This window comes from Odocoileus virginianus, chromosome X, assembly GCF_023699985.2.
Source record: "Odocoileus virginianus isolate 20LAN1187 ecotype Illinois chromosome X, Ovbor_1.2, whole genome shotgun sequence".
Lineage (NCBI taxonomy): Eukaryota > Metazoa > Chordata > Mammalia > Artiodactyla > Cervidae > Odocoileus > Odocoileus virginianus.
Window position 1 is genome coordinate 11549580 of NC_069708.1, and position 15252 is coordinate 11564831.

Here is a 15252-nt window from a genome sequence, read left to right on the forward strand (position 1 = left end):
TCATTCTCAGTACTCTTTCAGTGTTGGCCTGTGGGAGCAGTTTTGTGAGCCATGACACTGATTTTCTGTAGGATAGTAGAGGAACAATTGTATTCTGCTAGATGGGCTTCTCTGACTGATTGTGAGCTGACCTCCAAGTCTTCCTATGGCTGTGCTTATGCCCAGGTCTCCATATCTGGGCAGACCTGTGGAAGGTTCGGACCAAATGTTTCATAATTCCTTGAAACTTCCTGCATCTCCATTTTCTTATGTGCAAAGAAAATTCCAAACCTCTTGGGATGATTGTTGGGATTTCCCTTGTGGCTCAGATGGTAAAGAATCCGCCTGCAATGCAGGAGACCCAGGTTCAATCCCTGGGTCAGGAAGGTCCCCTGGAGAATTCCATAGACAGAGGCTACAGTCCATGGGGTTGCAAAGAGTCGCAAGTGACTGTGGTTGGGGTAGGGTAAATGAAAATTCTTTATAAATGGTAGGTACTTCACAGGTGTTGGTTCTTCCAACCCATGGATGGAAGCTGGGTTTCCATTGGAGGTTCTTGAATTCGATGAAGATTTGATGAATTAATATACAGCTAGGTGCCAAGTATAGTGACTGGTGGGGAGCAAGCACCTGATGATGAAAGTTTTTACTTTATCCCATTTTTTTCCATCTACATTCCACTAGAATGTAGGCTCTATGAAGGCAAGAATTTGTGTTTATTTCATTCACTGATATTTCAAGTATGTGGAACAGTAGCTAACATATGGAAAGTAATTCTTAAATACTTGTCGAATGAAGGAACCTGTGGGCCTCAGCTGAGGCTCTGTCCACTACACACAATAAAGAAGACCTTCTGGTAGGCACAGAAGATTCTCTCACTCAAGGATATCTGTGCAAGTTTTTAATATCCAAATAGTCCATTTGCCTCAGGTAGGCAGATAATCCAAATTCCCCAGCTGTGGTGAGCTGAAGATGGCCACAAGCTTTTGACACTCTTTCCACAGAGAAATGGGGTCAATGTCCCCTCCCCTTGAATTCAGGCAGGCTTCATGACTGCTTTGACCAACAGAATGCAGAATTAATCTTGTGCTAGCCTCCATTTTCTGTCTCCTGGAAGTCAGGTCCCATGTAAGAAATGTCACTACTATGAGCCCACCATGCTCTAAGAAGTTCAGGCCTTGAAGAATGATGCCATGTGGAGAGAACAGACAAGTGGACCACCAGCCATGGAGAAAGTTCCTAGCAGTTACGCCAGGAACTTCTCACACAGGTTTTCTTAGAAGTTATTTTTCAAGATGAGTGATTCTCTAAGGGTTCAGAATTAATTAATCAAACCTGGGGCAGTTGTCTACACCATAGAGAGGAAGCTTTTCTTGCGGACTTCCTCACTCCCCATTAGTCCATATGGCTGAACTTCTCAAAGTTGATGAGTGCCTTGGTATAAAGCGATCAGGGGTGGTATAAAGGAGTCCTAAAAAGTTCTGTCCCATGTTCATGGAGAGACAAGAAATGACAGACTCTGACAGGACAGGGGCTAATTTTGTCAGGTCTAAAAGACTTTTTGTCAACTGGGGCAAGAGAACCCAAGGATGGGTTTCTGAGTTAGGGGTGTGTTATCACTCCAGAAGAGCTTCAAGATGTGAATTAGCAGTGATCTCTCCAAATGGGTTTACATTAGTTGTCCTATAAATAGGACACTGGATCATATTATCTCAAAAATACCTTGGTCCAACTCTAAGATTCCATGAAGAGTCCACCTGGTATAGTTACTTCTCTAGATAACATAGAGAACCTAGGAGCTTTAATATCTGCTGTCTTTATTCTTGCTGCCTTGTGTGGATATTGTTATAGTAACAAAAAGTTGATTCTCTTTTCCTCCTTCTTTCTCTTTGTACAATTTCATAAGGCAGGTTTATGCCCAGCTTGACTAGCTCATGAATATGTAGGGAAAAGTAGTTAATTACGTTTGCATCAAAATAGGTTCAATAAAGCAGAGCAGGAAGAGCAATAGAGGTTAAAAGTAACTCCAATTCATGGACTAGCAACAGGATGAGAGGGGAGATAATTTATAGCCAACTGGCAGCTGGAATGGTATTGAATTGATAAGGCCATAGTGTGCAGACCTTTAATTGATAGCCCTACCATCTGTATAGAGACTGTGTGTTTGTCTGGGCACAGAGCTCAATGTGACTCTGCAATTGAGTCACAGAAAAAGAGATGGCAAAAAAATCAGTTTAATCCTCCTAGTTTATGTGGCTCAGTCTCTTACTAGTTAAGAAATGTTTTCTCTGCATGGCTTAATGAATATCTTATTTTTATGAGTCAAGCGGAGAAGCTTCTACAACATTGCAATTACAACACCACCACAAACCTCTACCTGACAATTATCCTTTGCAGGCATGTTCCAGTCAAGTTGCTCAAGCAAGCAAGGAAACAACAACCATACAGATGACCTGTATGCTTTTGTGTGGACTTGGATTCTGCTATTTGTCCACATTTCTTTAGTTCAGGCTGTGTTCAGGGTGCAGGTGACAAAAGCTCTGTATTTTCAGGGCTCTCCTGTATGGCATGTCTGCTGTGGATCAGGATTAAGATCTGCTTAATCTGACCCCCATCCATAAGGCTACCACATGCATATCCATCACATGGTGAGTGGACAGGGCTGAACACCTTCACGGACGCCAGGTATGTGATACCTGCTAACTTGAAGGGATGAAGAGAAGGCATCTTACAACCCACACAGCAAAGCAGGGTCAGATAGAAAATCCATCTCCATCCATCCACATTATACATAGCTCATGGATGGAGATACAGAAATGAAAACCGAGAAACAGACATTACTTTGGGATCACTACAGAGTATGCTGGTTCTCCTACCACCAGATTCCAGAGCAAGTGATGAATCTTTACTGCTGTGTAAGCCCATGTTTATCTGGGGACATGGATGTCTCTCACAACTTCATTTTTTCTCTTTATAAAAGTAATTTGTTAATAAGAGCATAAATGTAGGAAATACTCCTAAACTATAAAGTAGAAAATAGCTGAGAACATAGAACATCCCTTCAGAAATAGCCACTGTTAATATTTGGGGTTTCCCAGGTGGTGCAGTGATAAAGAATCCACCTGCAATGCAGGAGATGCAAGAGACGTGGGTTCGATCCCTGGATCAGGAAGATCCCCTGGAGTAGGAATTTCATGAAAACGTTTTTCCAGTGTGTGTGTATACTACAAAATTAAGATTGAATATGTACACTTTTCTATCCTGTTTTCACTCAACATTAAAATGTTTCCCTCTCATTAAAATTTCATTTGAATGCATCATATTTCGTAGACTAGAAATGCTGTGTGAGAAAATGCTATGAAGTCAGATCCCAGCTCTGCTCCTCATCTTTCAGGTTTCAGTTCTGCAAATGTGCAAATGACCTCAGTCTCACAATTTATAAAATGGGGATAATATTAGCTACTTCATATGGTTTCTGTAAGGGTTAAATGAGATGCCTGCAAAACCTTAGTTTCTTTTTTTAAAAAAATTATTTATTTTTATTTTTGGCCGTGCTGGGTTTTCATCGCTTTGTGTGGGTTTGAACTGTGGTTCTTGGGTTCTAGTGTGTGGGCTCAGTAGTTGTGGTACATGGGCTTAGCTGCTCCTTTGCATATGGGATCTTTCTGGACCAGGGATTTGAACCCATGTCCCATGCACTGGCAGGTGGATTCTTATCCATCCACTGCGCCACTAGGGGAGTCCCTTATGTAGTTTCTATAGATAATAAATGTGAAATATACATTAGCTAGTACTGAATCATTGTTCAATTGCTGGAAATGGAATCTGTTCCCAATATTTCTTGCTCTTTATAATGTTGGATGTTTGCCTACATCCAAAATTATTTCCTTAGGATAAATTCCTAACAGTGAAATAAAGGGCATAAACATTTTAAAGGCTTGATTTGAATGCCTTTCTAGACCAGTTGTATCTATTTGTACCCACACTAATGTTGCCCAACACTGTCATCTGGTTCCACCCATAAGAGCACTGTGTATCATCTTTTGTAACTGTGCTAATGAATAGGCAAATAATGATATTTTATTTAAATATGAATTTTGTTGGTTACTTAGTGGCATCAAATAATTTTAATATAGTGTTTTTTTTGAGAATTATCTTCCCATCAATCAATACATCTTATCACACCACTTTCATGCCAAACATTGCTAGACATATCATGAAATATATTTATACTGACAGATACAAACCAAGCTCTGATCATACACTATTTACTGAAGGTGCTCTTCATGTCAGGCACTGGACTGCATGCTTAACTTGACCATAATATGAGATACTTTGAATTTCCTGTTAATAATTAGACTCTTTGGCTAATTCAAAGTCTGTTTTGCCACTCCTTGTTTTGGCCACATTCTTCAGAGTTGAAGATGCTATGTTTATATATTCTGGCTAAGTAACTGCTGTGATACGAATTTAAAATTCATACATATACATGAAATGTAGATGGATGGATGGACTTACTACAGTGCATATAGAGAAGAGATGTGTGGTGTGGCATGCATGCTCAATCGTGTCTGACTCTTTGCAACCCCATGGACTGTAGCCTGCCAGGCTCCTCTGTCCATGGGGTTCTCCAGGCAAGAGTACTGGAGTGGGTTGTCATTCCCCTCTCCAGGGGATCTTCCTGACCCAGGGATTGAACCTGGGTCTCCTGCATTGGCATGTGGGTTCTTTACCAGTGCACCACCTGGGAAGGCCATTGTCTAGTTATAACCTAGATTAAATAGTTATAACCTAGATTAAAAGGTCAACTTTGGTTTTGCAACTATAGCATGGCAGCTTTCTTGCCTATGTAAGTGAATGACAAAGCCCAATGACAGGTACTGGTGAGAAAGTTTCTTGTTCCAGTGGTGGGTATAAGAGTCCTCAACACCTTACAATACTTTCAAGGAGTCATCATTCACAGAGGTGTTTACATTCCCTTCTGGCACCTTCCAATTTAGCAGGGTATTATTTATTGCCTATTGCAAAGAATATCATAACCACATATGATATCATATCATATCATATCTCCTATCATACAGGAGAGAGGAAAGGCTAGCCCATGGTCATTCTACTAACTCATTGGTTCATTCCAATTCAAAGCATTCAAAACATTTTCACATATATTATCACAATGATTCTAGGAGATGTTGAAAGCTGGTTCCCCCAATATCACCAACACATGATAAGACAAAGTTGAGTTTCTTGTTTTGATACTGTCTCAGAGGGCTTCCCTGGTGGCTCAGATGGTAAAGAATCCACCTGCAATGCAAGAGACCTGGGTTGGATCCCTGGGTGGGGAAGATCCCCTGGAAAAAGGAATGGCAACCCACTCCAGTATTCTTGCCTGGAAACTTCAATGGACAGAGGAGTCTGGTGGGCTACAGTCCAGGGGTTGCAAAGAGTCAGACATGACTGAGCAACTAACACTCACACAACAACACAGAGGGATGAAGGTAAGCTTAGAGTTTATTGAGCATTGGAAGTCTGGTTTAAGGCAAGTCTTTCAATGTAGGGAGACTTGATTAGGATTGGAAAGAATCACTATATGTCCAGGATTGGTGAAAAGAGCCAGATGATGATTTTGAGATGAGTGACTTAAACAATACCAGAGTACAAATTATCTATCCACGCTTTCCATCAAAGAGTTGATGGGTCTCTTGGCAAGATCCTATAATAAACAAAGAGTTCTGGAAAAGTAAAGTAATACTAAAGAAGACATAGAATAGCAAAGTCATGTTAGTGTGGCCAGTAAGGTATGGTTTGGGTTCTCAGTGTCCAGGCTGAATGTGGGGAAGAGAGTTTTGGTTCCCAGAGGAAAAGTGGTCATATATCCATTTTATTGATGAGACAACTGAGACTTGGGGGGATTAAGTGGCTTTCTAAGGTCATGCATCTAAGTTCTGGAGAGAGAACTAGCCCTTGAGCATTTTTTTTTACCTTGTCCACTAAGAACTTTTCCTCTTATACTGTTCATCTTACCCTTTGTCTCAAAGTCTCTTTGGGCACTGATGAAATGCTAGAGCAAAAGGAAGCTTCAAATTGACCTTAAGGTTTAAGCCACACAGTCTTCCTTTATAAATGATAAAATACTTTGCTGAGAGTGAGTTTGTCCAGTGGGTCTAAGCGCACTCCACTCTGTTTCAAAGATAATTCATGGATTAAGAATAGGAAATTGTGTCCTTAGTTAGAAGTATAATGTGACATAGTAATCGTTAGTCCAGTGCTGGCTACTGTATCAACAACATGCAGGGGACAGAAATCCTTTACTGGCTTTGCTGATTTTTTTCATAGGGATGTCTTTAAGTGGGAGCTAAGGAGGAAGGGAGAGAGAGGGGGAAAACTGAAAATTGAGAGAGCTGGTCCTATTCTGTCTCTTTCACGTACTTGTGGGGTGTGTAGCTGTATTTTCATTTTCACCACCCTGGCTCCTGTCTCCTCCTAATCCCCATGTTTCACTATAGCATTATTCACAATGACCAAGACATGGAATCAGCCTAAATGTCTATTGAATGTGCAGGCACATTTACTTTTCCATAGTGACTGCAATGATTTACATTCTAAACCAATACTGCATGAGGCTTTTGGTTGTGGGTCCCAGACCTCTGAACTTGGCCTTTTCTTTTTTCACTCTTATCAGCTATTTAAATGAAGACCCCAAAAACCACATGAAGCAAATTTGGAAGTGAACCAAAGCTAAGAGAAATAGGCTGGGAGTGTGAGGTAATATATTAGATGATGAAATGGAGATTGAAATATAATTATCATAGACTGGAATTGGGAAACAAAAACAGCAAGATTAAAACTAACAGAGGTAAATGGACATTTCTCATTAAGTGTTCATAATTTAATGACATGGATATATAATGGAGGAGATCTCAGAAATTCTTAGGAAAATAACCTAGCAGGATTTAATTGGCCCCAAGCTTAATACAAATCAATAAGTCTAGAAAACTGTCCCAAAGTTATCATTCCTCTGGTTCTGTAGGTTACTGAAGGAGGGATAGCCTGTTTTTCCTCCTCTGTTTTATCTACATCTGGGGAGGAGGAGTACTGTTTTGGATACATCTGATTCTGAGACATGATTATACCCTATTTGCCAGTAGGCACAGTCACTGTGTGCTAACAGGTCAGCTCTAGGATGTGACTGGTTTGCCACTCTCCCTAAAACACTGCTGGAAGTGGGAGGAGTCAGGGCATATCCCTCCATGGGAGACATTTTTCCTTTCTCTTTGTGCTCTGCCATCCATATGGCAGAAGTGATAAAGCTTACTCAGGGCTACCTTCTTGAATCATAGCCAACCAACTAACTCACTTCTTTTTTTTTTCTTTACATGGGACTGGACACATGGTAAGATCTCAAACTTGGGAGGCAGGTTAAGCGTTAGCAGGTTAAACTCACTCACAATCTGCTTTGCACTAAAGGTATGTAAGCTAAGTAACATAGGAAAGGTTATGTACCAAATGGCTGAGCCTAAATATTAGAGTATCTTTTGGGCTGGGTATTGGGGTTTAAGTCCATAAAGTGATGAGGATTTAATTTTTCCTTTTTTTCTTTTCTATTATTTCTGAGTGTTTGTTTCTTTTTCATGAACCTCTCAAGGGAGGATGACAGTGTCTAGAGCAAGACATACATATTCTTTGATTCTTTGATCATAATATCACTCAAGGGCACAACACTCAAATCCCTCCACTGTCTCTAAGAGCTGAATTAAGAGGACAATATAGTAGATAATGAAAGTCCCTCTATACTCCAGACATATGTTTTTGACTCTCTATTGCAAATCCCTATTTGAGTGTCCCATACATACCTCAAAAAATTTATTTTCAAAATATATCTCTTTGAACACTCTTACCCTGATTCCCACCACTACCACTAATTTGCAAATGCATTGCTGCTGCTATCTGAATATTACCCATTTCATTGAAGACATCAATACCCACCTTACTGCCTGGCTCCTTGACCCTCCTCATTTAGTTGGTTATCAAATTCTGTTGTTAAAAAGTCTTCTGAACATATTTACTTCTATCCTCACCTCGTCGGCCTTCACTACTTGTCACCTGGATTAAGGCATGAGCTATGTTTTCATTCATGTCCTAATGCTTGGCACACAGCTTGTGACTGTGTTTATCTTCAAAACTTAAAAGAGTCTGATATTCAAGAGATAAAACATTTATTTTTGATTGCTTCAGATGTTAGAGAGGCAAATTCTCATTAATATAAGATAGAACTGAAGATAAAATGACTCTAACTGGGGACTAAACTATTTCATAAAGCTTTGAGCTCTTCATTATTGGGACTCTTGAAGGAGGAGCTGGGTAGACATCAGACAGGGGTTCTACTGAAAGGATTCTGGCTTTGGTATAATGCCAGACAATACGACTTCTAGGGTTCCTTTCAGCTTTAAGATTTGAGGATTTCTATATTAATTTTACACTTTTGTGTAAAATCCAAAGTATTAAGAGCATTTGTTCTGACTGGTAGAATTAGAGAGAAGTGAAAGTGTTTCTTCTTACTGCTTTTCTGTATTTTTTAAAGCTTTCCAAAACAAATGTATTACTTTCACAATCAGAAAAAAAATTTTATGAGTAAGCACAAAAACTGTTTACTTAAAAAAAATATTTAATCTTCCTCAAATATGAACATAACCTTTTGTTACAGCTATCAAATAAACATTTTTGTAGGTGTCTATGCCAACTGTTAATTTGCTCTAGGTCTGGCTGCATATAACAGGAAATAAATTAACAGTGGCTTAAACAAGCTAAAAATCTTGTTCTCTTTTATGTAAAAGCAGTTTATGTGTAGACAGCCAGAGTTGGTATGATGGCTTCACTGTGGCATGCACCAACACTTTTTATCTTGTTCAGTTGTCTGTGGCTTTGATTCCCAAGGTCACCTCACGGATCAAAAAGGCCACCAAATACCAGCATTACATACATATTTTGAACAGCAGGAAAGAGGAAGGAGAAGAAGATGGGTTGGACTCCATTTAAAAAAATCTTCCCCAGAAATACCAGACAACACTTCTATATACATTACATTGGTGAAAACTTAGCCATAAGCCCATACCTAGCTGCAAGGAATTCTGGGGAAGGAAATCAGAGCTTTGTTTCTCATGAAGAAGACAATAGATATTGGGAAGCTAATAGGTGACTGTGCTATACTTAGTGACTAAGGATAAGCATAATAGACTCATTTAAAAAGATGTCACTGGCTACTGCTTCTTTGCTAATAGTTCTAGGAACTTTCTATTGTGTGTGTTAGTCGCTCAGTCATGTCCAACTCTTTACGATCCCATAGACTGTAGCCTGCCAGGCTCCTCTGTCCATGGAATTCTCCAGGCAAGAATACTGAAGTGGGTTGCCATTCTCTTCTCCAGGGGATCTTCCCAACCCAGGGATCGAACCCTGGTCTCCTAATTAGGAACTTTCTATTGGGCTCCATTTATTTAGATCAACCACTATTTACTAAAAACTTGCTGTTCATCTCACTTTATTAATTTGTAAACGGATCTGTACATTCCCCATGGGGCTGTAGTGAGTATTGAGATGGAACATATGACATGCTTGGACCAGTATCTTGCAACAGATACTGCGAAAGAAAATAAGTGAAATTGAAGACATAGTTCCTGCCTTGGAACTATGCGGGATCTTCCCAGATTAGGGATAGAGCCCATGTCTCCTGCATTGGTAGGTGGATTCATTACTGCTGAGACACCAGGGAAGCCCTCATGATGACTTCTTAGTTTTCTCCCTTGAACGGTCACATAATTTGGTTATGCCTCCCAGAGAAGCTAACTGCCAACATATGTCATCTCAGACTGGGAAGCATCTTCCCGATTCTTAAACGTTCCATGTTAGAGGCCACAGACTCTCCCATTTTGATGCCCATTTGTGGAACTATTACTTAGTATTTTAGGGGAAAATCTCGTGAATTTAAGTAAGAACATTTTTTTCTTAGTTTAATATGCTACCCCCCAAAAAGTGCATCAATTGAGTGAACAACAACACAGATAGGGGTGAGAATAGATAATCTATTAGAACAGATATTGCCTGTGGTTTTTTTTTTTTTGAGAATGGAAGTCTTTCCTGGCATTGCATTCTATTTTATGCAGTACATTTGCTAAGAGAATTCAAAAGAAGAGATCAGGCCCATTGTCCTTCATTCCAGCAGTATTGAAGGCCCAATTTCGTCTTTTGAGGCTCTTAAAGAGCATACTACATAAAAAGGAATGGACTGCTTGCTATTCAACCATAGCTAGAATAGCAATACCAATCATTATACTGTTATCTATTTGAAAAATGTGGATTTTACTTGGAGATGGTATTTATTGAAGCCTGCAAGAAATCATTTTCTGTCTACCTGGCAAAAGCAATTTGAAATGGAAAATTCGAGCTCAGAGATCAGTTGAAATTTGACCTTCTTTCTATCATCGTGGATTTTGGTATGATGGTGTCTGCAGGGGTGGAGGAGAGGGGTGTCCACTGGCTTGCAATCCTGTGCTGGGTTCGTCTCCTACTGCACAATAGGGCAATCTAAGAGAAACCTTCTCCGGCTCTTTATTAAAATGGGGGAGGGGGGGTGTTGGGGCTGATGCACTTAAAATGCGCTTTGAGGCATCATGGAAATTTTGCAAAAGACTTTTATGTAGCAACAATTCTATTGATAAAGTCAATGAGAGTTTTGTCTGTGCAAGAACTGCAGGATGGGACCCCAAGTCACATGCTTTCAAAATTATTCTCCCTTTGTTGGTTATCACAAAGGATATTTTCCCATGAAAACAAGATCTTTTGTTTCTTATGAATTCATTCTAATTGTGAAGCTGGCTGATAGGGTTACTTCATGTTCTTCTCGCACTGGCAGGTGGCCTGAGGGAGTTGGTGAGATGGGCTCAATCATATATTAAGGCTTTTCCTGGTCTTAATGTCATTTGCTTCTCATCTAAAACCATAGTCCTTGATGTTCATTTCCAAAGGTGCTAAGAGAGAGGTCAGAGAGAGTGATTTGTCCCTGTTTAGCTTTTAAAGGCAGCAGGCCAGATGTCTCTGCCTTCCTGGTTTCCCTACCATTTTGCAAATGTGTCCAGCTGACAAAGAAAAATGCAGAGACAAGATATACAGGTAGTGGAAGTTCAGACAAGTGAGAGCATTCATTTGCAAAGGAACTTATTAAATTGCATGTGCTAAGTTTGTGCAGAAAATAAAACATGATACAGTCCCCTTATCCTGCGCATGCGCCCTTGATTCAGCCAGTGTGCTGTGTGAAAACAGCTAACAGCAATTTGGCAAACATTTAGGTAAACAATGTGCAGAAGATCTGTGCTAACTACCAATGATTCAAGACAGATAGGGCCTAGGCTGGGCCCTCAAGGAAGTCCAGCAGAAAATGCTGTGCAATGACTCAGCGGCGCTGTGGCAGAGAGATGAATTTCAAAGTTCTATAAAACTTTGATGAAAGAAAATTCAGCTGACATACTTGAAAGACTGCAGTCTAAAGTTCACAATGTATTAAGCTGATATAGGAAATATATATATTTTAAAATTTCCTCTGTAACCTATTGTGGAAAACCTTGGTCAAGCCCTTTTCTGCATTGAGTTCCTTAGCAGCGCTACAGTAAGAGAAGAGAGGGTGCAGGCTGTGCTGTGTTATAAGATGCGGTTGTGGGGTGTGAGTGTCTCTACATAGTAATAGTAATCTGTAGACCACACCTGTGTATGTGCACACACACGACTGTACGACCATCCAACTATCAATCAACATCTATGTGGAGTGAAGGAAGGTGGGATGAAGGAGCCACTCACTTTGTATCTTTGATCTTCAGGACATCTATTGTGCCTTTTGTTGGCTGATTCCTCACCCAGCATGAGTTATCATTTTCCTTGATCTTGGAATGTGCACTGGCCTTTGATGTCCAGAACAGCTCGTGTATGGAAGCTTTTAGGGCACAGAGTGGGGCAAGATATGGTTGGAGGCAGAGACGACTTGAGAATATCCTACATGAGTTATATACATGGTGTCACTTTTGGATCAAGAAAAGAAAACTCTGCAGTGGGTGGGATGTGAGTTGCTTTCTTGGTCAGAGAAGAATAGATTTTCTTCCTTTCTGATGAAGGCAAGGAAGGACACCCTGATTAACAGGGACGAGTGGGGGAAAGAAGTGTTCTTGGCCCAAGCATGGAGGTCAGGTGAAGCATGGAGTATTGGACAGTCAAGTCCAGTGTGACTGCAAGTTCAAGGGCAGGGATGGGCCACGGAGATGGATGGAGGCTGAGAGTGCCCGGCTGAGACTTCATGTAATGGTATCATGACTGTGGCCTTGAATCAGAAACAGGGACCTGTGGTCTGATGAGAGACTGTATCCAACGATGAAGATAGGCAGAGTAGGCAGGGCATATAATTTTAGTAATGGTGCCCAAGAAATACCCAGAGAGGGATTGTATTAAAAGTAGGGTTTCTAGCGAAGTCTGGATTGCACAGAGAGAAAACTGTTGTTTATATTTATTAAGCAGCATCTACATGAGATGTTCAAGTTCTTTAGATTGTATTACCTGCTTATTATACTCTTTTATCAACCTTCAGAAGGCCCTGGCCACACACTAACCTATAAAAGCCAAATTCAGAGATTGGTATGGAGCAGAAAAGCTTTCATTTTTCATGGGTTGTTTTGAAGAGGGTGTTAATGAACTCAAATGGGTCTCGCCTGCAGCCCTGCAGTATAAAGAGACTTGCATTTGAAGAGAAGACACAGTCAGGGTCTTTAATGATCTTTCTTCCCTATTCCTATTCCCTCCCTTTTTCCTGACCCTAATTCTGAACATCTTTAAGAAAAGTACTTAGAAAATATAAAATAAAAGCAGCCGGAGGAAAGGCCTGCCTTGAATATTCTTTGTCAAAGCTGCGAGTGCTAAGTGAGTCAGCCAGTGTGCAAAGAGCTTTTGCTTTCTCAAGTGGCTAAGGATTTCACTCCGGCTCATTTCTTAGAAAATCTCCTTGACATAACCTTAATGTGTCTTCTTTCTCTTAGGTGACATGTGGCTGTATCTGACCCTTATTTTGTAACTTGCCAGAGGCAGAAGCTGGCAGATGCATCTTCCTAACTTTAGCTGTTTGAATTAGTATTGCCATAGGTGGACTAATATGGCTTTCAAAAAAACACAGAATTTCACAGACTCAAGGCCAAAAAGCATCAGTGGGCCAAATCTATCGCAATTCCTTATGATAACCCTACTGAGCGCTAGGTAGGACCCTCTATTGCCTAGATGCCAAAGAAACAAAGGACAGCATTCATTTCATAAACATGCATCCAAGTAGGGGCTGTTACAGAATACAGGTTTTAATGTTAGACTGACTGAATATATATATACTCTTAATAAAAGACTTTGTAGAGACTTTTGATCTTACAAATCACTTGGTTGCTACAACAGTACAGAGGATAATATGGTAACGATCTAACTAGCTTGTTGGTTTTGTTTGTTGTTAAGTTGCTAAGTCGTATCTGATTCTGTGCAACCCCATGGACTGTAGCCCACCAGGCTCCTCTGTCCATGGGATTTCCCAGGCAAGAATGCTGGAGTGGATTGCCATGCCCTTCTCCAGGGGATATTCCCGACCCAGGGATCAAACCCAGCTGCCCTGCATTGGCAGGTGGGTTATTTAGACCAGCACTGAAGGGTTCCTCTTGCTTCTGCTGTCAATCCTGTGCTGGAGCCTCCTCAAATCAGCTCACCAGAGCCATTTGTGAAATTTTGGAAAGAATTTTGAAACTGGCAATGTTGGGAGTATTTATACCACAAGAAAAATGAACAAATGCTATAAATCGGGGCTTTTCTTTTTTCTTTCAGGGAGTCAGTTGTTAAACACTTGCCAGTATACCACTGGCTTGACTCAATTCCTGGAAACTACTAAACTAATTTAAAAGCTGCAGAAACAGCATGGATAGATCTCAGACATGATTCTGTGTGAGAGAAGCCAGACACAGAAGATCCCACACTGTATGATTCCATTTACCTAACATTCTAGAACAGGCCAACTAATCTATGCTGAAAAATGCCAGGTTGGAGTTACTTCCGGAGGGGGGAGTTGACTGTGATGGAGCATGAAGAATTTTCTGGGGTGATGCAAATATTCTCATCTTAAGGTGGTTACACAGGTATATGCTTTTGTGAAACACTTGTCGAATTGTATACTTAATATCCGTGCAGATGGTTGTATGAAAATTTTACTTCAAGATAAAAAAAAAAACCCTGCAAACAACTGTTGAACCCTACTTAATAGGCTTTCTTTGTACAATTGTAAGGGTTAGCAATTTTGAAGTTATTTGTGCATTTGTAAGCTTGAGCAAATGAGTAAATATGTTGAGAATAATGGGAGTTGGGTTTCCCACTGTTGGAGAAAAAAGGTCTGCAAGTAGGAATCCCAGGATAGAATGCAGATTGTGATAAAAAGAATTTAATTGTATTACAAATGAATGAAGCAACCTCACTGAAGTTTCCTCACTGAACGGCCAAGGAGGGGCTGACATAAATAACTGAGGAAATGACCAGCTTCTCTAAGAGGAAAGGCAAAAGGAACTGCACAGAAGCACTGTACCCATGGGGTTCCAGATGAGTTCTGACTCTGGTACATATATATACCGGAATTGAACAATTTCAGTAAATGGATGGTGGGTGGTGAGAGCCAGGTCTCTCACTGCTGGAGTGAGAATCATCAGCAAGGGGAGGAGTCTGGAATAAGCTACATGTTAATAGATTAGAGTTGGAGACATAGGTATAAACTCTTGTTTAGCTTATAGCAATACAGATGTTACCTCTAGAAATATTTATAGATGTATATATTCACAAGTTACTATACACATATATTTCTTTGCTCTGTCAGCTGAAAGAGGCTAGAAGCAATGATACCCCAGTAACAAAAGCACATCTAGTGTCATGACCATAGTTTCTAATACAGTACTCTAACAAAATAAAGTGGTGCAAATTAATTCTAGGGCTGGGGCAGGAAGTATGCCAAGTGAGCCTGGAGCAGCTTTTAGTGCCAAAAAGTAAGGAAATGCTAAAAAGCAAAACAAAAAACATTGATAGGATTATATCAAAGGGACACAGGAGCCAACTGAAAGTTCCCAATGGCCAAAGCTGGAAAATTTTGAGCAACAAAATAAAGTAGTACTGGATTAGTAGCAAAAGTGTAAAATAAATATCTATGAGTCCATTCTGATATAAAGAAGTTATTGAGTA